Source organism: Chiloscyllium punctatum, chromosome 26 (genome assembly GCF_047496795.1).
Source record: "Chiloscyllium punctatum isolate Juve2018m chromosome 26, sChiPun1.3, whole genome shotgun sequence".
Taxonomy (NCBI): Eukaryota; Metazoa; Chordata; class Chondrichthyes; order Orectolobiformes; family Hemiscylliidae; genus Chiloscyllium; species Chiloscyllium punctatum.
Window position 1 is genome coordinate 57817514 of NC_092764.1, and position 25018 is coordinate 57842531.

At 40.0% G+C, this 25018-nt stretch overlaps 1 protein-coding gene across 2 annotated transcripts in view; it reads right to left on the reverse strand.

Annotated features, from left to right (window-relative positions):
- slc9a5 (solute carrier family 9 member A5) overlaps positions 1-25018 on the reverse strand; it is a 279958-nt gene that overhangs the window by 202761 nt on the left and 52179 nt on the right. The window lies entirely within an intron of this gene.

The window sequence follows — 25018 nt, forward strand, 5'->3', positions numbered from 1 at the left end:
AGGTTTGAATCTCTCCATGGAACTCATCAATAATGCCATCCAGCTGATTTCTGGTAAAATTCATCCCATGAGACAGACAGGGTATGCATTCATTTTTGTTTTCCTAGCTGTTCTCTCACAAACAGGCTGTAACCAGTAGCTTGCGAGGACACCATTCTGCATTGGGCATGGCTGACCAGGAAACCCTCTCATGCTTACTACTTGCCAGAGCTGTATTGGAAAGACTTACAAGTTAGTAAGATCATTTTCATTGGCATTAAGCTGCCATTAGAATTATTTCTCACACTGATTTTAAATAAATATTTTGCAAACCCATCCGCTTATCTACTGTATGAATACTAAACATTTATAGACTAGTTTCTGCTCAAATTGGATCTAATTCGGTGTATGTTTCAGTTATAGACTATTCCTCAAACAACACAAATGACAAATCAGACACAAGCAGTAGATACTAATATACAGGTACGAAGTTTAATCATAAAATAGCACTTCTGATCAATTTCATTTCATTATTATCAAAAGACATTTTCCAAATAAAAACCAAATCAATTCGAAGCTAAACAAGTGCTTACATATTGAATGAGAGCAAATTAACTGGAAATGCATTTTGGTGGATAAAACATTGGTTGAAAAACAGGAGAATTTCAAACAGGAGATGAATAGGATGCAAGCTAGGTATATAGCCATGAGAAATTAGTACAGGGCATCCAAAGATAGAGTATCCTGGATGACTATGCTTAATGCTGAGAAAATAAGGGAGAAAAGGGAGGCATATGATACATGCCAGAATAATAATAGCAATAGAAATCAGGAAGAGTGTCTCAAATGGGCGGCACGGTGGCACAGTGGTTAGCACTGCTGCCTCACAGCGCCGGAGACCCGGGTTCAATTCCCGCCTCCGGCGACTGACTGTGTGGAGTTTGCACGTTCTCCCCGTGTCTGCGTGGGTTTCCTCCAGGTGCTCCGGTTTCCTCCCACAGTCCAAAGATGTGCAGGTCAGGTGAATTGGCCATGCTAAATTGCCCGTAGTGTTAGGTAAGGGGTAGATGTAGGGGTATGGGTGGGTTACGCTTCGGTGGGGCGGTGTGGACTCGGGCCGAAGGGCCTGTTTCCACACTGTAAGTAATCTAATGTAATCTAATCTAAAAAAAAATGCAGGAGAGAGGATAAGGATGGCTAAGAGAAAGCTTGAGAAAAGGATGGCAGGTTGCACTGAAACAAATAGTAATTAATTATTAATAGTATTAACATTATTAATAGCAAAAGATTAGTGAAGGATAGATTGGGGCCCATTGGGAACAAGCAGGCTAAGCTGCTCACTGAAGCAAAAGATATGTCAGAGGTACTACTGAAATATTTTGCTTCTGTATTTACCAAATTAGAAGATGGGCTAGCTAAAAATGTGAGTGTTGAGCAACTGAACTGTATAGTGACAGGTAAAGGAAATATGCTAATAACGCTGGCAGCACACCAGGTATAGAAGTCACCAGGAGAAAGTGAGGACTGTAGATGCTGGAGATCAGAGTTGAAAATGTGTTGCTGGAAAAGCGCAACAGGTCAGGCAGCATCCAAGGAACAGGAGAATCGATGTTTCAGGCATAAGCCCTTCTTCAGGAATACAGAAGAAGCAAGAGTCCCAACACCAATACCTGGAGAATGTCACATTCAACTCATCTTCAGTCTGAGAAATGCCCATTTATACCTACCCTCTGTTTCCTATCTTTTAGCAGACTTCTCATCCATGCTGCCTAGGACCCATAAATCCCAAACGTTTCTTATTTGCTAACCAATCTGCCATGTGGCACTATATCAAATGCTTTCTGAAAGTCCACAGCACTACCCTCATTCACTGCCTGTGTCACCTAGTCAAAGAACCCAATTAAATTTGTTAGACATTACCTCCCCTTAACAAAGCCATGTTCACTGTCAAGTAGTAACGTATTTTTCTCTTATTTTTACCTTATCCCGTAATATGGTATCCATCCATTTTCCCACAATTGACAAGCTGACAGGTTTATAGTTTCCTGAATTATCCTTTGTCCTTTTCTTAAACAATGGTGTCATATTTATAATTATCCAACCCCCAGGACTAATCCTCTGTTCGGAGAGGCCTGGAAAATCTCTGTCAAACGGTTCCCCTGCAATTTACTCCCTTAACTCTCTCAGCAATCTAGGATGCATCCCATCTTGGCCTGGTGACTTCTCTGCTGAAAATGTGTTGCTGGAAAAGCGCAGCAGGTCAGGCAGCATCCAAGGAACAGGATGGCTTATGCCTGAAATGTCGATTCTCCTGCTCCTTGGATGCTGCTGACCTGCTGCGCTTTTCCAGCAACACATTTTCAGCAGAGAAGTCACCAGGCCAAGATGGGATGCATCCTAGATTGCTGAGAGAGTTAAGGGAGCAAATTGCAGGGGAACCGTTTGACAGAGATTTTCCAGGTCTCTCTGAACACAGGATTAGTCCTGGGGGTTGGATAATTATAAATATGACACCATTGTTTAAGAAAAGGACAAAGGATAATTCAGGAAACTATAAACCTGTCAGCTTGACATCAATTGTGGAAAATGGATGGATACCATATTACGGGATAAGGTAAAAATAAGAGAAAAATACGTTACTACTTGACAGTGAACATGGCTTTGTTAAGGGGAGGTAATGTCTAACAAATTTAATTGGGTTCTTTGACTAGGTGACACAGGCAGTGAATGAGGGTAGTGCTGTGGATGTATATTTAGACTTTCAGAAAGCATTTGATATAGTGCCACATGGCAGATTGGTTAGCAAATAAGAAACGTTTGGGATTTATGGGTCCTTGGCAGCATGGATTAGAAGTCTGCTAAAAGATAGGAAACAGAGGGTAGGTATAAATGGGCATTTCTCAGACTGAAGATGAGTTGAATGTGATGTTCTCCAGGTATTGGTGTTGGAATTCTTGCTTCTTCTGTTTTACATAAATGATTTGGTGTTGACATAAATGAGATGATATTGAAGGCAAGTTCTTCAAACTTGCAGATGATACAAAGCTAGGGAGTATACTGAATTGTGAGCTTGGTGCTGTGGCTTCAGAGAGACAGTGACAAGTTGGTGAAATGGACATACCTGACAGATAAATGTCAATGTAGATAAATGTGAGATGATGAATTTTGCTAGAAGCAACATGAGGAGACAGGAGAGGCTCAATGGTACAACATTGTGGGGGGTACAGGAGCACCAGGATTTCAGGGCACATGTGAAGGTGGCCAGGTCAGGTAAAAACATTGGTCAGACCACATTTGGAGTGCTGTGTTCAGTTCTGGATACCTTATTTAACGAAAGATGTTGCTGCCCTGGAGAGAGTGCAAAGGAGATTTATTAGAATGATACCTGGAATGAAGAGTTAGATATAAGGAAAGATTAGAGAGATTGGGCTTATTCTTCTCGTAACAGAGACGATTAAGAGGTGGCCTATTGAAGTATTCATAATTATGAACAATCTTGAAAGAGTAAAGAAGGATTTATCAGTAACTAGGGGTCACACTTTCAAGATTTTCTGCAAGAGAGCTAGGAGTGAGATGAGGAGAAACATTTTTACTCAGACAGTTGTTAAGATTTGGAACATGCTGCCTGGGAGAGTGGTGGAGGTGGATTCTATAGGAGGTTTCAAAAGAGAATTGAATATATATTTGAAAGTGATGGAGTTGGGGGTGACGAAGATTGGGCAGGAGAGTGGGGGCTATCTGGGTAGCTCTTTAAGGAAATAGTACAGACATGATAGGTTGAATGGCCTCCTTCTGTGTTCTAAATTTGTGCAATCATTTAGTTCAATACATCCATCTCCCTTACACTGAACCTTAAGCTAAACTGCCCAGGTCCTGCCACTCCCTGATACAGACAACAACATAAACCTCCTTACAAGCCCAACAGTAATAACCAGCTTTCTCTGAACAGACCACATTTGGAGTACTGTATTGGGGGCAGTTTTGGGCCCCATATCACAGGAAGGATTTGCTGGCCCTGGATGTGTTTAGAGGAGGTTCACGAGAATTGAAGCATACAGAATACTGAATGGCTTGGACACAGTAGATGTTGGGAAGATGTTTCCATTGGTAGGAGAGCCTAGGATCCAAGGGCAAAGCCTTAGAGTTAAGGGAAGACATTTTACAACAGGGATAAGGAGAAACTTCTTCAGCTGGAGAGTGGTGAATCTATGCAATTCATTGCCACTGAAGGCTGTGGAAGCCAAATCATTGAGATAGATAGGTTCTTGAGTATCAAGGAGATCAAGGGTTATGGGAGAAAGTAAGAGAATGGGGATGAGAAACTTATCAGCCACGATTGAATGGCAGAGCAGATTCAATGGGCTGAATGGCCTAATTTCTGCTCCTATGTCTCATGGTCTCATGGTCTCATGGTCTCATGGATCTAACAAACACAAAAATGGTGACAATGTGAGGAATCCAATAGGTTTCTGCCTGTGGTGAGCAGGAGCACACAGTGAGTGGGGGAACCGTTAGAACATGGCACATTGGTAATGAGGCAAGTTTGGAAAGATAGTGCGAGAAAACTCTGGGATTCATGGAGAGAAACTCCAACACTGTAACCTGAACTTTGTGAAACTCAAGTAAAATTTGGTCGACAGTATCTCCCTACAGGAAGGCATGAAAGTGAAGCACCCAACTTAAGCAGCTGGCTGGGGGCAGATTAATCACTCAGTTCTAGAGCAGAAAATTCAGAGGGTTCAAAATAAAAATAATGGGCAGTAGGAAGATGTATTGTAGGTAAATAATACCAAGCAGATTAAAATATTGCACATTGAAATAGTGATTGTTTAGATTACTGTTGGTTCATATCTTTAACATGAAAGAAAGGGCATGAGTCATACAGAATTGTTTGACACTGGATACAATGATGAATTGATTCCATTGCCCATCAAAGTACTAAACCAAGCCATGCCTCATGTTTCCTGCCAGTTTGACTCAATGTTTCCACTCTGTGAACATTATCTGCTTTTTCTAATCAATTTTGTTACTCATCTATCAGGTTCCATGTTTTGATAACTTCCCACAGCGTGATTATAAAGGTTATGCCCAGGCTATATTGACTGCAAAAGTCATTTCATGTGATCAGATTGAAAAGATGCAATTTGACATATTGACATCATTTGTCAATAACTTTCCATGAACAGTACTGTCTCAAACTAACACTTCCCCTAGTAGCTGAATATTTTGACCTTTTTGAAGTTCAGGTTACAGTGTTGGAGTTACCAACTCAGGTTAGACATATACCTAGAGACACCATTACACAATCCTAAGAGACCTCTCTTTACTTTTTCTGCTATTGGTCACCCTTAAGTGGACACATTCCATTCCCACTTGAATGAGAAAGCTGATAGGCTTTTTATTACTAAGTGGATGAAACCTATCAGGTTAGCTCCCTGATGTAGCTGTGTTACAGCTGCGGCTGAAAGAGTGCACATGCTGCACCTCAAAATAGAATACTTTTCCAGTATTCCAGATGACCAATTAAAACTTTACCAATATCAGGTTTAAACAAGTAATTCTGTCCAATGGATTTCTTAATAAACACAACTATGGGTTCTAACTCATTCATCAGTTCAGGGTGTAGCCTGCTGGCCAGATCTATTGCCCGTCCCTAGTTTACCTTGAGAAGGTGGTGATGGGTTGATTTCTGAACTGCTGCAGTCCATGTGCTGTAGGTAGACCCAATATGCAGTTAGGGTGGGAATTCTAGGATGTTGACTGAGTGACAGTGAAGGAATGGCGATATATTTCCAAGTCAGGATGGTGAGTGGTTTGGAGGGGATCATGCAGTTGGAGGTGTTCCTCTGCTGTTACCCTTCTGGAAGGAAGCAGTTGTGAGTTTGGAAGATGCTGTTCTAAGGACCCTTGGTGAATCTCTGTAGTGCATCTCACAGATAGTACACACTGCTGCTACTGAGTGTTGGTTACGGAAGGAGTGGATGTGATCGGTGAGCTGCTTTGTCCTGGATAGTGTCAAGCTTCTTAAGTGTTGGAATTGGACTCATCCAGGCAAGATTGCACTGAAACCCAATTTGTTAGTAAACGGGATTTATCTCATTTCCATTGTACAAGGTACAATTGAAATGTGACTGGCTGTCTGGACAAGTCGTACTTGGGGTCATTAAGAGATTATCAGTGGAAGGAGTTAATTTACCCCTGGGAATGATTTGGCTGGAGTGAAAGTTACAGCTTTATCTATAACCATAAAGTCAAATTACAGAGGCTAAACATTTATGAGACTAAATACTCTTCCCTCATGTGTAGTGACCAGAGCAATGGCTCGACCATATCCATTACAGAGTCAAAGTCATAACACGAGCAGATGCTCAAGTAGGTGAAACGTTATTTAAAGAAGAGGACAATTCAAAGGAAGTATTTGACATATCTTCATTAATTGAGACTTAGGAAGCAGGTCCAGAGTTAAGTAAGTTAGTGCAGACAGCTAACACTAAAGCTGAGCCTGAAACAGTTCTGAGTACCACTTTATTATGAAGGAAGTTCCAATCAGGAAGTTGAGACCCCCTCCTGGGCCTGCAGATGAGGAATGGATAGTTGTTCATCAGATAGTGGCTCCACCCAGAAATTGTAAGAGGATGTTGAGTAATACATGAAATTCCTACGGCAGGACATATGGGAACATGAAAAACTGAAGCATCATTGAACAGGCATTTTACTTGTCAAGACTCCATAGTGACATAGTCCAACTTTGTAGAAACATTTCATCAGGTCAGATAGTACAGAAACTTCAACATGCCTACAGTCCTTTGAGTATAGGAGTTGGGAAGTCATGTTGAGGTTGTATAGGAGATTGATGAGGCCTCTTCTGGAATACTGTGTCCAGTTCTGGTTACCCAGTTATAGGAAGGACATTATTAAGCTGGAGAGAGATCAGAAGAGACTTATCAGGATGTTGCCGGGTATTGAAGGTTTGAGTTTTAAAAAAAGGCTGAGTAGGCTGGGACTTTTCATTGGAGTGTAGCATGTTGAAAGACAATCTGATAAAAGTTTATAAAATAATGAGAGGTATAGATAATGTTAATTGTCTTTTCTCCAGGATGGAGGATTTCAATAGTAGGGGGTACATTTTTAAGGTAACAGGCAAACTGTTTACACAGAGGGTGTTCCGCATGTGGAATGAACTTCCTGAGGAAGTGCTTGATGTGGGTACAATTGCAGTGTTTAAAAGACATTTGGATAGATACATAAATAAGAAAGGTTTGGACAGATATGGGCCAGGAGCAGGCTAGTGAACTAGCATAGTTTGGAATTATGATCGGCGTGGATTGTTTGGACCTAAGGATCTGTTTCTGTGCTGAATGACTCTGACTCGATCTAATCAAACTGGCACCTTTACCACCCTTACCACTTTTGTGAAGAATCATTCAATCCAGTCTTTGCTGATTTTGTAGGACCATTAACCAAAACAAAAACAGGACACCAGTACATCCTTACAATTAGGGATGTGGCAAATTGATTTCCAGAAGCTGTTCATTTACGGTTAACTACAGCTAAGGTAGTAAAGAAAAAAAAACACCATTCTTTACGTGTTATGGCCTACCAATTAAAATGCAAGCTGACCAAGGTTCTAACTTCATGTCTGAAGTTTTCCATGACATAGTCAGCAAACTGGGTCTAAAACATTTAAAATCAACTGCATATCATCCGACACAAGGAGTCTGGAGGGACACCATCGGACTTTCTAAACCATGATTAAAGCATATACTCACAGCACTGGGGGTAAAGGGTTATATTTGTTACAATTTGCTATCAGAGGTTTTCTGGATTTAATCCATTCAAATTGATCCATGAGTACAAGTCAAGAGGTCAATTAAACCCCCAATCAAGGAAATGTTCCAAAAGCAGAAAGCCACATCCGCCATATTGGAGCGCGTGTCCACATTTCCTGAGAGACTCACAGGAGCTCCAAATTACCACAACAGCTTTTAAAAACTTCGCAAGCAAAATGAAAGAATTGGCAGACCAATATGGTATGACTAGAACATTTCAGGTGGGAGACTAAATATTGGTGTTATTGCCTTTGCAAAGTGATTTATCTATCATAGGAAGAGAACCGGTTATGTCAAATCAACATGTTGAAGGAATACCGTCGCAAGGAAGATGATAAGGAAAAGGTGGTAAGAGTAGTGAAGGATGATAGAGACACTTAGAGTGAAGTACAAGGAGAAATAGACAATTCACTAAGCGAACCTCCTACAATCCGACTAGCTAACACAGGAATATTGGGACACTTAGGCTCGCTGCTTCCATGTTTAGAGGAAGAACTTTGGGAAACTCTTGTACAATTACTTCTGAAATATAAGCAAATCTGTAGACATTGGATTTGGATATCTGGTCAGCATGGACGAGTTGGACCGAAGAGCCTGTTTCCATGTTGTACATCTCTATGACTCTATGACTTATACAGCTAGCTGTACTGTGTAAGCTAGACATGTGGATGTGGGAGAATCAGTACAGATGAAGCAACATCTACAGCAGTTGAGCTCATGGAAAAAGCTCAATTGGAAACAGATTCAATTCATGCTGGAAAATGACATTACTGAACATAGTCAAAGCAGCTGAAGTTTACCGGTGGTGTTTGCTCCTGAGCCGGATACTAGAGTTTGCATAGACTACTGAAAAGTAAATGCAGTCACAAAAATGGATTTGTACCAAATTTCTCAGTTAGAAGATAGTGTTGATAGGTTTAGCAATGCCTTACATCTCAGATTGATCTATGGCAAGTGTGGTTAAAGTCAGGAGCAAGAGATAGCTAACTTTGTCACACAATGGATTATATCAATGTAAAGACATGCCATTGGATTTAAACCCACCACCATCCCAGCTACATTCCAAAGAAATTAAACCAATATCAAAGAATGTACTCCCTGACATGGAAATGGGATCTTTGGGATTACTGGCTTTTCTGTGATGACCGTATCCAACATAACAGCAGAATCTATTTCTTCAACTGTATAATGTAAAGGTTGTTCATATTACTCGATAAGATAATGTGGTAATGGATATCTTGTCCCATATGTAAAATGATAAAACAAGTTAAGGATTTAAGAGACAATAAGTATTCTATAAGATTTACATAAAGAGAAAGTAAGGATGAATGAGCTTATGTCTCATATTTTGCAGTCAATGTGTCACTTACCTTGGATGAAACATTTCTGAAATGGCATTTCATCTCTAAACATGGAAGCATATAAACTCCACATCTTTAAATTCCCATTATTTTTGACTGTGGATTAAACAAAGTGAGGTACTGAAGGCTGCAGATTTTAAAAATCATGTTTACTGGAAAACATTGTGAATTGTTCACAATGACACCTTTTACTGAAAGCCTCGATAGACAGAACAGAGCTAATGGGGTCAGAATCTAGGGGACAATTCCTTGATGACAGCAACATTTCAATTGTTTCTGCTGCCACTTAAGCCATGATGACTTGGATAGGAGCCAAAGACCTGCAAAGATCATCTGTTTTGTTTTGTTTTCTCTCTCTCTCTCTCTTTAATATGGAGCTACCAGAAGGTCTCCATTAACAGCTAGCTAGCTTCCATGGCCCTTCCTCTGCAAATCCCCTATTGAAGAAGGAACAATATGCCTTCAGAGACATCAAATGGATGAATTCCCAGTCAATGTGTGAGGATTTTAATTAGTTTGACTGCATTTTTAACCTTTTATGATGATGGGGGAAACAATAGGGCTTGATTTTACACAGCACTACTTCCTTACGATCATGACACAGAGTAACCAAAAGCATAGCTATTACATTTTTGGTCCAATATAAATAAAGACCTGAACTTAGTCAGGTGAGAGTGACTGCCCTTGACATTGTGAAGTAAAACATATTTGATAAAGTTGTAATAACTGGTTAAATTACACAGTGAGTAATATAAAAGTATGCATGTTTATCCCTATATATTAGCCCCAAAGGAATTGTTCAGACATACACATAGTTCAGGACAAGAGGAAAAAAATTCCCTGCAGATTGACTTTCTAAGAAAAAACAACACTTAGGCCCATGATTTATTCTTGAAGGCAAAAACACAAAGTGTGGAATCTTCCGGACTCTTTTGCTCTAATATTGTGCACATGTGGTCATGTTACTTATCATGCCTGGTTGTCTCTGAAGTCTTACAGACACTGTTTGATCAACAAATACAACATTGAGAAGCTCCTCCATTCACTCTTTCAGAAGAAGCAATAGTTTTCTGTGCACTTTTCAGAAATGGAAGCAATCAGCTCAACAGCTTGTTCTTAACAAGCGTTCCTCCAACTACGGTGGCTCTTCACAGGCTTTCCTCAATGCAGCTGATCCTGACCAGCTTTTCTTCAACCCAGTTTGTTCTTATCAGGCTCTCCTTGAACTGAACCAAATAAAACAAGAACTCCTCCAAGCCAATTAACTACTCAAAATAGCCTCAGCCAAGTCTACAGCAAAACAAGCAGTTCCCACCAGTCCTGCAATTTCTAGAAAACATTGTTTAAAAAGACTCCAATGTCCATGCTAAACTTTCAATTGCCTCTTTTTATTAGGAAACTAGTCCAGGTATTTCTACAACACTTGCATTTTCTGAAAGTCTTCAAAACTGAAATCCTCTAAGCAATATGAAATATAAAATGTCTATTGTATATTTAGAACAAAATGCAGCAATGATTTATCACCTGGGTTGTTTGCAACAATGTCATGGAGATTAATATTTAACTCCCCAGATTCCAGACCAAACCTGTGGGGTTGGTAAGTCCATTCCAGCAACAAGCAAAGATTTCTCGTTACTAACTTAAAAGACCTTTTCCCTAACCAGTATCATCTGGTCTCCCTTCCATTGGAATCAGAATGATAATTGTGGATTCACAAGTTTCTCTTCCATTGTTTGAACTAAATTTGGTCAAAGTACTCTAAACATTTCCAAAGGCATTCAAAAAGAGTACAACAAAAATAAAAATTCAGGAGATAAAATCTAACATGTTATGGATTTGACATATTATGGCATGCTTGTTAAACACTTGGTTTTCAAGTAGTTCACATAATTTTTTTTCCTGCATTAAGTATAAAAGGGAAGAGGGGAGTTGTCCAGAAATAGCCTCACCAGGTTCCCATCAATTTACTAACTTCTATTCATGTCTTCACTTTTTGAACCAACAATAACTTGCCCTATTTGGGCTTTGATTGCTTGGGCATATAATATTTATCTGTCCATTTGTGCTTTTGACTCATGGACACAGAAGGTCAAACCATCCTTTGTCACCCTTCCTTCTGTGAACGCATAGCGTTTCAGGTTAATTTTTAACTCTTAGAAATAACCATAAAATCCATGCCTCGAAATAAAACACCATCAATCTGATAGGTTAGCAATTCTGTTCGTGCTCATCTGTGCTGCCGTCTGAGATGGACAAAATGTTTGTTAACCAAAATAAATTCTGATATGAATTATTTATGGTTTGTTTGAATTAGATTCACTTCCAGCTTTAAACAAATACATCATGCAATTATTTAGGTGACCTCATTTATGTATAAATACACCATTGGGTAGATCACTTCAGACTTTTACAACCCAATACAAATAGACACTGTTTTTCTTTGATATGCAAGTGCCGTTTACAATGAATCAATTGTCCACTTTAAAGTAAGTAACATGATAGTCCCATGCACGCAACAATGCTGGTCTCTCCACGTCCAAAATAATATCTGCAAAGACAAGATTCTAATGGAATATTCTCCACGAGATGGCTCACATTTACTTTGTGCTATTTCTCAATCTTGACTGTGGCTCTTCAACCTGCAACATTCTGATCAACATTATTAGCAGGATTCAAACAAATCCCAACAGCATCTAATAGTGCTAAAAGTGCTGTTGATATTTCATGTTTCACTGATTAAGTGATTACAATTAGATTGATTCCCACCATGAGTCAGTGAGTTAGAAATTAAAAATAGTGGTGTGGTTCAGTCACATCCATGCTTAAAAGGAGTTACTTTAGCATATTCCAAGGAGGAGAACAAGCAACGGGGATTTTTTGCAAACCATTCGGTAGTAATACAACTTTGTACCCTATGAACCACATAGATTGATTACTTCAGACAATATTTTCTGGAAACATAATGTCACTATGGTACTTAGTTTCATTAGTGCATCCAACCTGCAAGATGTTACAGGCATTTAACTCTACTTATTTAGATTATGAAGCCAAGGCATATAAAGTTTTGGGCTAAGTGCTGGAAAATAAGATCACAATGGGTTTTTGACTGGCGTGGATGCCAAAAGGCCTTTTTCCATGTTGTAGATCTCTATTACTTGAAATTAAAAATCAAGCACCACTTTTAAAATTATGCAAGCAAGTCAGAATTGTGTTGCAAGTTTTAAATTATAATTATAAGGGGCATTGGGAAAGTTGGGGGCACATGCAACGTGGGAGGGAGAAGCACATGTCCACCTAGTGGTGGAAAATGATATTATCAAGGTCTCCTTCTCTGTCTCAGCAGCACTAGAACTTAAATAGTTGTGTACAAAACATTTTTGTACTCTAAGAATCTTCACCACGGTCTCTGATCTGCCAATTTTGGGGAAGCAAAGTTTTTACACAAGGCCAGTTACACTGTTAGACAAACTGTTCCCTCATGAAATAAAAACTTGAAACCAGTGTCTTCACCATGTGATGGAATAAGAGACATGTCCCATAAGAAGATTGGTGTTTCTCAATCAAAAACTATAATTGATCCCACATAACAGTAAATATTGTACTGTCTGACCTTAGAATTAATACTTGGTTTCAAACCTGTATGAAATGTCCGGATAGACAGTGTGTCAACATGCAAGTTTACAAATATCTGACCCGCCAATTGTGCCAAAAGTGCTGTTGACATTTAATGCTTCACTGTTTAAGTGATTCCAATTAAATTGATCCCCATTAGTAAGTGAGTTAGAATTTGGAAATAGTGGTGTGGTTCAATCATTGATCCTCCTTCCCCCCCACCAAAAGTTGGCAAATCAGAGACTGTGGTGAAGATTCTTAGAGTACAAAAATGGTTTGTACACAACTATTTAAGTTTCGTAGTCAATCAGGATCTGAATTGCTAACTTTTTATAAGATCCAGCCTTGATGCATTGACCTAAATCTTCTGCTTTTTGTTAAATGTGAACTGCATTGAGCTGTAGGGCTTTTCACTGTGAGGCCTAGCAAGATTTCTTGCCATATCTTACTGACTATGCCCTATAGCATCTCTTTCATGTGATTCCAGCTCTATCTTACCCTCTATGTTCCTGGATCAGCTCATGGGATATCCACTGAAACAATAGAATCCCTGGCACCCGCTCTGTATTTAAAAGGATACACTGCACCTGGGTGAGCACTGGCATACTGAAGCTGCCCTGCTTGAGGATGGGCATTCAGTAGTAAGATGTTGGCAAAGGGCACAATGAATGCAGACGCCACAGGATACAGACAGCAGCCCAACCGTTAGATTCCTGTAAATTGTACCCTCTGTTTCATTAAATAAACTTTTAAATGCCCTGATCAGTATCATTAAAAATAATGGTAGATTAGATATCCCAAAACACAGCAGGCAGATTAATGATCAAGCTGCAAATATTTCTGTGTAAAAGTTGAATGTCTGATCCCCATTTTTGAGGAACAGAATAGGAATGGACTTTTACACTGGTAACGCTTTCGAGGAGCTCACCTACAATTAAAATAGTAATGTGAAGATCATTGTTGAGCTGGATGGAAGCACCAAGTCAGCACTCTCATGGATACACATCAATAAACAGTTCTAAACCACAGAACTCATCTTGGTATTCAAACATGGTGCCTGGGGCTGAATGGGTCTGTGAAGATTCTTTCTTGCTGCGTTCATTAGTTTTGAGGTGAATCTAATGATCCATGAACGTGCAGCTCCCACCAATATCCCATAGAGGCATGGAGCCAAGCCCATTCCTTCATCAAGCGGTGTTGCCAGTTCAGGGAATCTCCACAAAACTTCACAGTTCAGCAGAGGTTGGCCCTATCCTTTCAATGGTGCTTGGGTGGAGAGGGAGACCCAGGGGAAGAGAAAGAAAGAAAAGGCTAAGCCTTTGGAAAATATCACGCAAATTCTATTTTAATGAAGAAATCACAAATACTGCTTTAACAAGTAACAAATTGAGATATATGGAAATGTAAGGAGTTATTTTTAGCCAAACGATTGGAGACAACTTTTACACACAACTGATTATTATTTTCAGGTATGTAATGACGTTTCACAGCAAATAGTTCACAGTAACTTCCAGCTTTCAGATTGATGCAATGTGCTGTCATCACATCAGGGCTTTTCACTGATTTACAAGTAAACAGAAACTCAAGATGATCTGTCAGTATCGCGACACTCCAGCAACAATCTGATTTACTGGGTTACACTAAAAATCACTGCATCGTTGCACCTCTCAAAACACCTGTGGCTGCACAATTAGCCTTGTAATGAGCTATTTTAGCAGAGAGTGTCTCTTTGCTACTATCAGGCTATAATTTCAATTCTATGCAGAGGCAGAAATAATTGAAAACAGGATGACAGATATTTAACTATCATATATCAAATCTGAATTTGAAGTCCTTAAAGTTATTTTCAAAATGACTTTGTAGACTCTCAATTTTGTAGTGTCCTTCACACAACATTTGATTGCACTTTCTTCACATCCTCAGATGTGTGATTTACAAGTTTCAGTGAAATGTAGCTCTGATATTGGAAGAGTGATGAGTCATCATTTGATTACTTGAAAGAACAATAAGCCAGAACAGCAGCAACCAAAACCAAGGGCTAAACTGCTTGCTGAAGGTTATGTATTCACCTCAACTTTGTTCTTTACAGATTTCAATGCTCTTTTGAAAATCAATAATGTATATTGTTCAAAGAGACAACAAGTTGGAAACTAATTAAAGAAACATTCTACTGCTGTAACTAAGCGGAGTAAGGCTTCGGGAATTAATGCAAACATACAAAGTAGAAGCTAGAGGAGACAATGCAACGCCTTGAAGCTTAGAATCCCTACAGTGTGGAAAGAGACCATTTGGCCCATTTCGCCATTTAACTAACACTCTGCTTATGTTTTTATTTTTCTTGCCAAAGTGAACAATGCAATTTTTTTCCCACATTAGATTTTATCTGCAAGATTCGTGCCCACTCACCCAATCTACCTACATTGGTCTGAAACCTCCTTCATCATCTCTTCACAACATACTTTCCGAACTATCTTGCTCACATCTAGCTCCATTAGCTTTGTTCCCCTCATTCAAATCAAATGGCCATGTTATTTTAAAGGACAAACACAGATATGAAATCACTGTCATGATCACCTGCACATAGATCGGTTGCCGGGACTTCCCTTCACATGGAATTAATGAAGCCATCTGCACTGAAATTATATTTCATTTAGACTTGAAACCAGGCAACTGTTGACAAACTTTATCACCTTCTTTAATTCACACTTATAAGGTAAGTGCATGTAGCAGAAATCAACAGTTGAACTTCGAAAGATAAAGGAGCTGGACTTAGAAATATACAAAGAACAATGTTTCAATAGCTGTTTTGAGCAGCAGACGAAAGAGAAAGAAAAATGAATTTGTAGTAATGAGAGCTGAAATACAATAAGAAACACATCTCCTCTCCTTGTTTCTCTCTTCCTCACAGAGGACAGCACCAGTGAGAAAGTAAATTGGATATACCAAATTGGATAAGTAAAAGATACCTACAAACATGGTTACCAGCTAGGATATCAGTCAACAATTAAAACAACGGTGATCTCAGATTAAAAACATATCAATTCAGTAAGGCCTTTTTTTAAGACTCATACCTGTGTTTGATCTTGTCTTTAATTCACTTTCTCAGAGTTAGAGAGTAATGCAATTCCTCTTTCTTTTTCTCAATAAAACCTTGTAATCTCCTCCTTAATTTCAAAAAGCACACATTTTATGGAAGTGTCTTATAATTATGTGTTAAAAAGAAATAAAAATATTTGTGGTGACCAATCAAGAGGAAGTTCAAAAGTAGGGAGCTAATTTTTCCTCAGCACCTGCTTGTATTGTAATGTGCTCAATTGTTAACCCGGTCTCCATATCTCACCTCAAGTCTATAACTCATTATAAATATACATATTCAGCCACATTGTCCCTCAAATCTCTATTTTTACATAGATAACCCTCAAATCTCTGTTTTTACATAGATAACTTTTGCAGTATTTGCAATCTCCCCGATCATGTATGAAACTCTCTTCAAGGTTATCGAGGATCTGCATCGTTACAATTCGCGCTTGTTTTCTTACTGCCATTATTTGCTACTTCAGCAGTTTTTAGCTTTTTGTCATGATTTCCTCCTGGACATCTGGGAAGTTAACCCATCCTGACCACAGCGTTCTGTCACTGAATGATACATTCAACAAGGTAACATCTTGATTGTTGCATTTTTTTTAAACAACACTGCCTGAACATTGCTGATCTCACCTACTCCCCAGATTGCAGCTCCAAGCATCAGATCAGGAAGAATATTTTTAATGTCCTCCCTGTCCTTCCGAGTGCTGTTAGTGGTCTAGCTCTCACCACCCCTTTCAGTGGCTTCCTCTACAATGTTTATTTACTTGTGCTCTAAGTTCCCAATTGCAATAACATCTTGGCCCTAAGAGAAAGCCAAATCAAAACTCTCTTTCTGGTTATACCTTTTGCCACTTGCCTCACCCAGATCACTGTAGTATGGTGGTATATAAGCAAATCACACATAGTCTATACCCGTATGGTAGACCATGACTTCCAAATTAACACTACCTCAAGAAACCCTTCCAAAAATGTTTTTCAAAGCTGCAGCAAAAACTGAAATTGCTGGAAAAGCTCAGCAGGTCTGACAGCAGCTGTGGAGAGAAATCAGAGTTAACATTTCAGGTTGAGTGACCCTTCCTCAGAACGTTCAAAGTTGGAGATTGACTTACACGTCAAGTATGAAATATGAACTAGTAGAGCTGGTCCCCATTTGGAAGTTTCAACAAAATTAACACCAAAGTTTTAAATTAAATCAAAGTGAAAAGTTTTATTGAATGAATGAGTTCTACAAGGATACCATTTAGCACAACCTAAGCATTTTAAAAGCTGTCTAATTCACTGTTTTTAGCATCCAATGCAAACAGTTCATTCAGACTCACCTTGGCCATGGCATCATTGTAAAGATCCTAGTCTGTAGCAGATTTTGGTAACTTCCAATTTCAAGGTCATCTCTCCACTACAAATCATCTTCAGTGAATTGATTATTCTGAATATTTGAATGATCTGATGACAGTTTGTCCACAAAGAGCATCACAGGGTTTGAAGGGAAACACATCGAGCAGGGCTGGAGACATGTTTCCACTGTTTGTGAAGCTTTGTTTCTGCCAACTAACCACCCAATCCATTCAGTGCCAATGTCATTCTTAAATGTCTTATGAGGCTCACATCCAATGGTTCAACTATCGACATTAAAACTATTGGCATAAGTGAAATGTGGGAGTTATTTCCTTCCGGGTATTTCTTAACCTCATCACTTCATGGGATCTGAGCATGTCTCACACGAATAAGCGGCATTCTCTGCACAGGCCATTGTGAAAGCTATTCCACACAATATCAATCCACAACGCCACTCCGTCCTTATCCATCCAAGCATTCTCGTGAACATCCACAAATATTCCTGCAGATAATTTTATTTTTAGCATGACTCTACATTTGAAAATTATCATAAGCTTTCATTTCATTCTGTTTGCCACACAGACTAGTCCTACAGTGAATCTGACTTCCTCAAGTTTCATATTTTTCACTACAACTCATGTCAAAGATTTGACATGACTTTTTGAGTTTATCCGAATTCATGGGTGTTTGGTTCATGTGGCGTAATGAATGCTCATGTTTTTGCTGTTATGTGACCATTTTGATGACACACTCCAGACATGATTCTCAAGATCAGGTTGGTGACTGACCCTAAGTCGTATGGTGCATTTGGTCTTGTAAAGCTTCTTCATGCTGGATCCCCTTCTTGTATTCGGACCAGTTTTTCCACGGACGACAAATTTGTTCACTACAGCTCAGTATCTGATGAGTTCACAAAGTTCACAAAACAACTTTATTCTTCATGTCGTTCTCCAAGCGTGCGCAGTACAGTATTAAGCTTCCCCATTTCCTTGGCAATATGCCCACTTCTCCTGCTTGAACCCAGGCACCAACTTTCAGCTCGGTCCCTGGGGTGAGAAATTGAGATTGACTCCTAATTACGAGCATAGCCTGTCTTATATGCCGAGTTTAGACCCGAACATGATTTTTGAGGCCAAATAAACAGGGTCATGATTAGATTCGATTCCCTACAATGTGAAAACAGGCCCTCCGGCCTAACAAGTCCACACCGACCCTCCGAAGAGTAACCCACCCAGACCCATTTCCCTCTGACAAATGCACCTAACACTATGGGCAATTTAGCATGGCCAATTCACTTGACCGGCACATCTTTGGACTGCGGGAGGAAAGCCATGCAGACACAGGGAGAATGTGCAAACCCCACACAGACAGTCGCCCAAGGCTAGAATTGAACCTGGGACGCTGGCGCTGTGAGGCAGCGGTGCTAACCACTGACCCACCATGCCACCCATTTTATAAGCTGGATTATATTATTGACTTTTCTGGCACCTGCTTTGCCTTTGACCAACTCGACCTGTTCCAGTTCCCTCACCTCTCAGTTAAATATTTGGTGCTTTACCCTCCATCTGACTGTCACGTCAATTTTCACACAAAGATATCTTCTTCGTTTTACTCCCTCAATCTCCGCACCAAACAGATTCTCAGATTGAATGAGTTCAACCTCTGCCTTAATTGGCTATGCTCTCTTTGATTTGTGTTCACTGTGCTCTTAGCCTCTGTTAATCTCTTCTGACCCAGAGTCACCCAGTGGTCTTGCCATCTTATGTGGTCTCGCAATTCTTATTGTATCGACACGGCCATCTCTGATCACTTCCTATTTGTGTTGTTCTCTACCAACATTCTTTTTCATTTATTCACCTGTGGGCATTTTCACTCCGGGTCCAGTTCCACCAATCCAACCTAGGACATGGATGGCATGTACCAGACTGGAGCCCACTTCTTAAGCCCGGAGAGTCTCGGAAAGAATTCATTTTCTTCTTCAGGAGGAAAAGGCGTCAATGCTGCTGTATCCACCATGTCCATCTCAGACTCAAGTGGTTTCATCAATGCTGGATGGAGGGGGGGGATCCCACAGTTTTTCCAATGGCCTGGCTGGATGTTCTGAAGGGCCAGTATGTTTTACTTCAGTAAGATTTCTATTCTGGTTGCAATGGCCCTTATGTTTCCCATATTACCACAAGTTTTACTTTTCCCACGACTGGATCTTTTTGTATCCACAGTCTGATATTGTCAGCGGTGACCAGAAGGGGGCCCAGAAAGTTTAAAAACAGAGCACATGCTTCCAGTGGCAGCAGTGGTGTGTCTGCCAATGGGAGGCAGCTCAAGGCATCCACATTTGCCACATGGCCTCCCAGACAGTGTGCCAACTTGTAATTGTTTGCACTCAGAATGACAGTCCACAACTAAATTTGACCTGAAGCTATGGTTGGCACGGCCATGTTCTCTTTGAAAAGCCCGAGCAGGGGTTTGTGATCTGTTACTATTACGAAATTACATCCATAAAGGTATTGGCAGAACATTCTCACACCAAAGATGGCCGCCAAATCTTCCTTCTCTATCTGGATGTACTTGTGCTCTGCATCAGCCAAAATCCAGGAAACATACGCTATTGGGTCTTCCTCTCCACTGGGCCATCTGTGAGCCAACACTACCCCAATACCATATGGGGAGGTATCGCATGTTAGCACAAAATCTTGCACAGGATCATAGTGTGCCAACACCTTAGATGATGACAGCTGCTTCCCCAATTTCCTAAAGACTATATCTTGTCTACAAGACTGACACTTTTTCCAGTATGGAGGCTTGGTTACTTTCCATAATAATTTAGCAATTCAAGGAAAGACGTAAGCTCCGGTACAAAGGGAGCTGGCCACCTTTGATCCCCTCATTTTATCTTCCAACAGGTGTAAGCCGGTCTTGTCAACTGTAGCGCAAGCAGATCAAACTCTTATCAGTATTACTTGTAGCGTAATTCTTGGAATCCTCCTCACCTCAATTTTCTTCTTTAAAACGGCCCTAAAACCTACCTCTTTAAACAAGCTTTGGTCACCTTGTCAAATATATTTGGCCAAATATCTTCAGATGTGATTCAATCATATTTTACGTTATAATGACTCCTGAAGTTTCTTGGTAGGATTTATTGCATTAAAAGTATTATATAAACACAAAAGGTTGTTTCTATGGGCCCCTTTCAGACTCAGTCATTCATTCACATCTGACCTTGCATTTAGAAACAATCTCGGTTTCCCATTTTTTAAACCTAATTGCTTATTCATCACTATGTCATATTTCAGACGCCTGTGCTTTTTATTTTAATTAGAAATCTTTCACATGGAACTGAATCCTTTCTAAGGGTCTAACTGTATCATTTTTCATTCTCCCGTTCTACCCTTGATTCACAAAGCCTCACTGATGTGAAACCTTTCTGTAAGGTTCAATTCACTCATATCATGGAGAAAGTCATAATTTCCTTTCTCCTGAAGGTGAAGAGAGTGGCGGAGAGAGAGAGAGAGAGACAGAAATAGAGAGGGGAAAATTGAACAGAGGAAAGATAGGGAATGGAGGGGCTGAGGTTGAAGCACATAAGTCTGAGGTGAGATAAGGAGATTAGAAGAGAAAGAGGGTGAATGGGTGAAGATGAAAATGCTGGCTGGGGTTTTTATAAGAATTCCAAAGAACTGTGGGCTAATCCTAAGCAAACTATTGGTACTGAAGGCAGACACGTCCCCAAGGTCTGACGACCTACATCCATCAGTCTTAAAGGAAGTTGTGGCAAAGATACCATTGGGTATAATATTCCAAAACTGTCTGGATGCAGGAAAGGTTCCAGTGGAAAATGTCAATATCATGGTTTTATTCAGAAAGGGAGAAGAGAGGCAGAAAGTAGGAAACTACAGACAGTTAGTTTAACATGGGTCATTGGGAAACTGTTAGAATTCATTATTAAGGAAGTAATAATAGGTCAGTTGGAAAGTCAAAACACAATCTATCAAAGTTAGCAGAGTTTTATGAATGGGAAATCACGTTTGACTAATTTGCTTGAATTCTTTGAAGATCGAACAAAAACGAAGATCCTGTAGATGTAGTGTATCTAGATTTCTAGAAGGCATTGAGAAAGTGCCACGTGAAAGGTTAAATCACAAAGAAACCCAAATACTAATGTTATTGCTGGGTTGGAGCAATATAAAAGCATGGGTACAGGATTGGCCAACTGACAGAAAGCAGAGAGTTAGGAAAAAATAGATCTTTTACTGGTTGGTAAGCTGTATTTAGTGGCATGCACAGGATTCAGTCCTCATGCTCTAACTGCTTACAATGTATATTCATGACTTTATAAATTACTATAGCCAAATTTGTAGATGGCACTAAAATAGGTGGGAAAGTAAGTTGCAATGAAGAAATAAGAAACTCACAAATGAATATGGATAAGTTAAGTGAATAGACCAAATTTATCAGATGACGTTTAAGGTAGATAATTGTGAGATTCTCCATGTTGGACAGAGGAAGAGAAGGGCAACTTATTATTCAATTGGAGAGAACTTTCAGAGTCTTTCTGTGCATAGGGAATGGAGTGTCCTTGTGCATGAATCACAGAAAACTAGAATGCAGGTACAGCAGGTAATAAGGAAGGCAAATGGAATTTTGGCATCTATTGCTAATGGATGGAGTATACAAGCAGGGAAGTGTTCCTAAAATTGTGCAAGGCATTAATTTGACCACACCTGGAGTATTGCTAACAGTTTTGATCCCCTTATTTGAGGAGGACTGAAGTTGTTTTGGAAGGAGTTCAGAGGAGGTTCACTCGATTGATTCCAGAGATGAAGCTAAATGTGCAGCAAATGGATGAAACAGTTAATCAGATAATGATCAAGTAAATATGCAAGTAGAATACAGATCGGTCAAGGTCAACACACCATGGCACAGAGGAGCGAGGTTAGGGAACATTTGAAAAGAGCAAAAAGAAAAGAATTCAAACCATTTTCCCAGCAATATCCCTTATAGATGCTCAACCCCAGTGGAATGTCATTCCTATATTTTTCCATTTTGCATTTGTCAAATTGTCTTGATATTACATAGTAACCTTTCTTCCCTGATGTGTAAAACATTGTGTGCTTTCGTTAAAAGTACATTGATGGTTTTTGTGAACATGTTCAGTCACTGATATCCATGGTAACCAAATTACAACAAAAAAACATTTGATCAAACCAGGTTCCACTTTGGGATCTGACTTGTCCAGTTTTACCAGGATTATGGCACCTGGTTACAAATGTCAGATTATCATCGATAAGGAAGTTAAGTGACCAAGGTGGCATCAACTGTAAGTGATAAAGTATAACTTTAGAAGTTAGTGCATGGGAAGAAGGACTTTTGAGTATAGAGAGGTGCAAAGGAGGACGAGGGGCAGAGGTTAATACTGGAGAAGAGTTCAAACAGGACATAAGGACTCCAGGATAATCTGAAGATCAATTGAGGCCTTTAAGTAGAGATTGGAATTTTACCAATAGTGAGCAGGAGTTTCCATCAAACTAACCTGTGTTTAGCTGTGTCTTCTGACGAGGGCATAAAAAGATGGATTAGTAAATTTGTGGATGACACTAAAGTCGGTGGAGTTGTGGATAGTAAGGAAGAATGTTGCAGGTTATAGAGGGACATAGATAGGCTGCAGAGCTGGGCTGAGAGGTAGCAAACGGAGTGAGGAAAAGAGTAAGGTGATTCACTTTGAAAGGAGCAACAAGAGTACTGGGATAATGGTAAGATTCTTGGCAGTGTGGATGAGCAGAGAGATCTCAGTGTTCATGTGCATAGATCCCTGAAAGTTGCCCCCCCAGGTTAATAGGGTTGTTAAGAAGGCATTCAGTGTGTTAGCTTTAATTGTTAGAGGGATTGAGTTTTGGAGCCATGAGGTCATGTTGCAGCTATATAAAACTCTGGTGTGGCTGCACTTGGAGCACTGTGTACAGTTCTGGACACCACATTATAGGAAGGATGTGGAAGCATTGGAAAGGGTTCAGAGGAGATTTACCAAGATGTTGCCTAGTATGGAGGGAAGGTCTTATGAGGAAGGGCTGAGGGACTTGAGGCTGTTTTCATGAGAGAGAAGAAGGTTAAGAGGTGACTTAATAGAGGCATACAAGATAATCAGAGGATTAGATAGGGTGGACAGTGAGAGTCTTTTTCCTCAGATGGTGATGGCTAGCAGCAAGGGACATGGTTTTAAATTGAGGGATGATAGCTATAGGACAGATGTCAGAGGTAGGTACTTTACTCAGATAGTAATAAGGGTGTGGAATGCCCTTCCTGCAACAGTAGTGGACTCACCAATATTAAGGACATTTCAATGGTCATTGGATAAACATATGGATGATAATGGAATAGTGTAGGTTAGATGGGCTTTAAATTGGTTTCACAGGTTGGTGCAACATTGAGGGCTAAAGGGCTTGTATTGTGCTGTAATATTCTATGGTCTATGTTCTGAAGGGGGAGAGGTCTCTCTTTCTCACACACTTTGTACCCAACTACGGAACCCAGCGTTGAGAAGCATCTTGACACCTGAAACCCTGTTCTTTCTATTGACCAACACCACAGCCCAAAATCCTCATCGAAGTTGTCCCCTCCCTCTTCTGGAACCCTTATTTGATTCTATTTACTCAACTCTGGAGGGTACATCAGTAATCTTTTCTGTATGCCCCGATGGTACATGGCCACATATTCCTGTGGGGGTTTCCAATGGTCCGTATTCTGTAAAGAGTACAATATTTATTCTGCATGGGATGCACCATAGGCATTTATTGTCCACCCTTAGTTGCTTTTGTATTAATTGGCTGCCCTCCATTTCAGAGCACAGTTGAGAGTCAACCACATTGCTGTGAGCCTGACTTCACATGTAGGCCACACCAGGTGAGGACAAAAGGACATGAGAGAACCAGATGGGTTTTCTTGATGACCTACAATGCTGAGATGATTGCCACAACATAAGCTTATTATTTCAATTCCAGACTTTATTGAATTCAAATTTGACGATCTACCATGGTGAGATTTGAACTCTTGACCCAGGACATTGAATTATCGGTCCAGTGACATTGCCACTACGCCAATGTCTGCCTCTAAAAAAAACACTTGATCAGCTGCTGGCTTTTGAGGCTGGAGGAGGGGCCAGGTGGATGAAGGCCTATGTGCCCTCCATTTGAGGGATTTAATGAACCCAGTGGAGCTGGTTGGGTTGAGGGGGGGGTGGTTCCTGGTAGCTGGGTTCCCATTGCTAATTAAGAACTTGATCCTCTCGCATCTCCCACACATCAGGCTGGGGATGCCTCCCACCAGTTTTCATTGAATCATTGAGCCATGCTACACACAAACTAATCTCAGTATGAAAGAAAGGTCCATCCTGTCATTGTGGATGTAACCGGAGCTTCAGGAAGTCCTCCTAAATTCCACCCAAATGGTCAGAGCAACAACTCCTCAAAAAGGATTGAAAATTGGACAGACCAGGAAGTCTTGTTCCAGGAAAATATTTCTGAAGTAAACAAAGACTGCATATACAAACAAATTGTCCTCAAAAGGGAAAGAATTGTTTTATTTAAATGGTGTAATTACTGGGAGGGAAGGAGACAAGCAGAACCAGATAATCCATTATTTTATCTGTTACATTATCTGTCAGAAGGGTTTTCACAGCGATTTTGCATTATCTGTGAAATCCACATAAGACAAGAGTGAAAATATATTTTTCAATTAGGTGAGGTACATCAAATATCAAATTTTTAAAATATTAGAAACGGAAAGGGTCAACTGTCTAAATGTTTACGGCAGTGCCATACC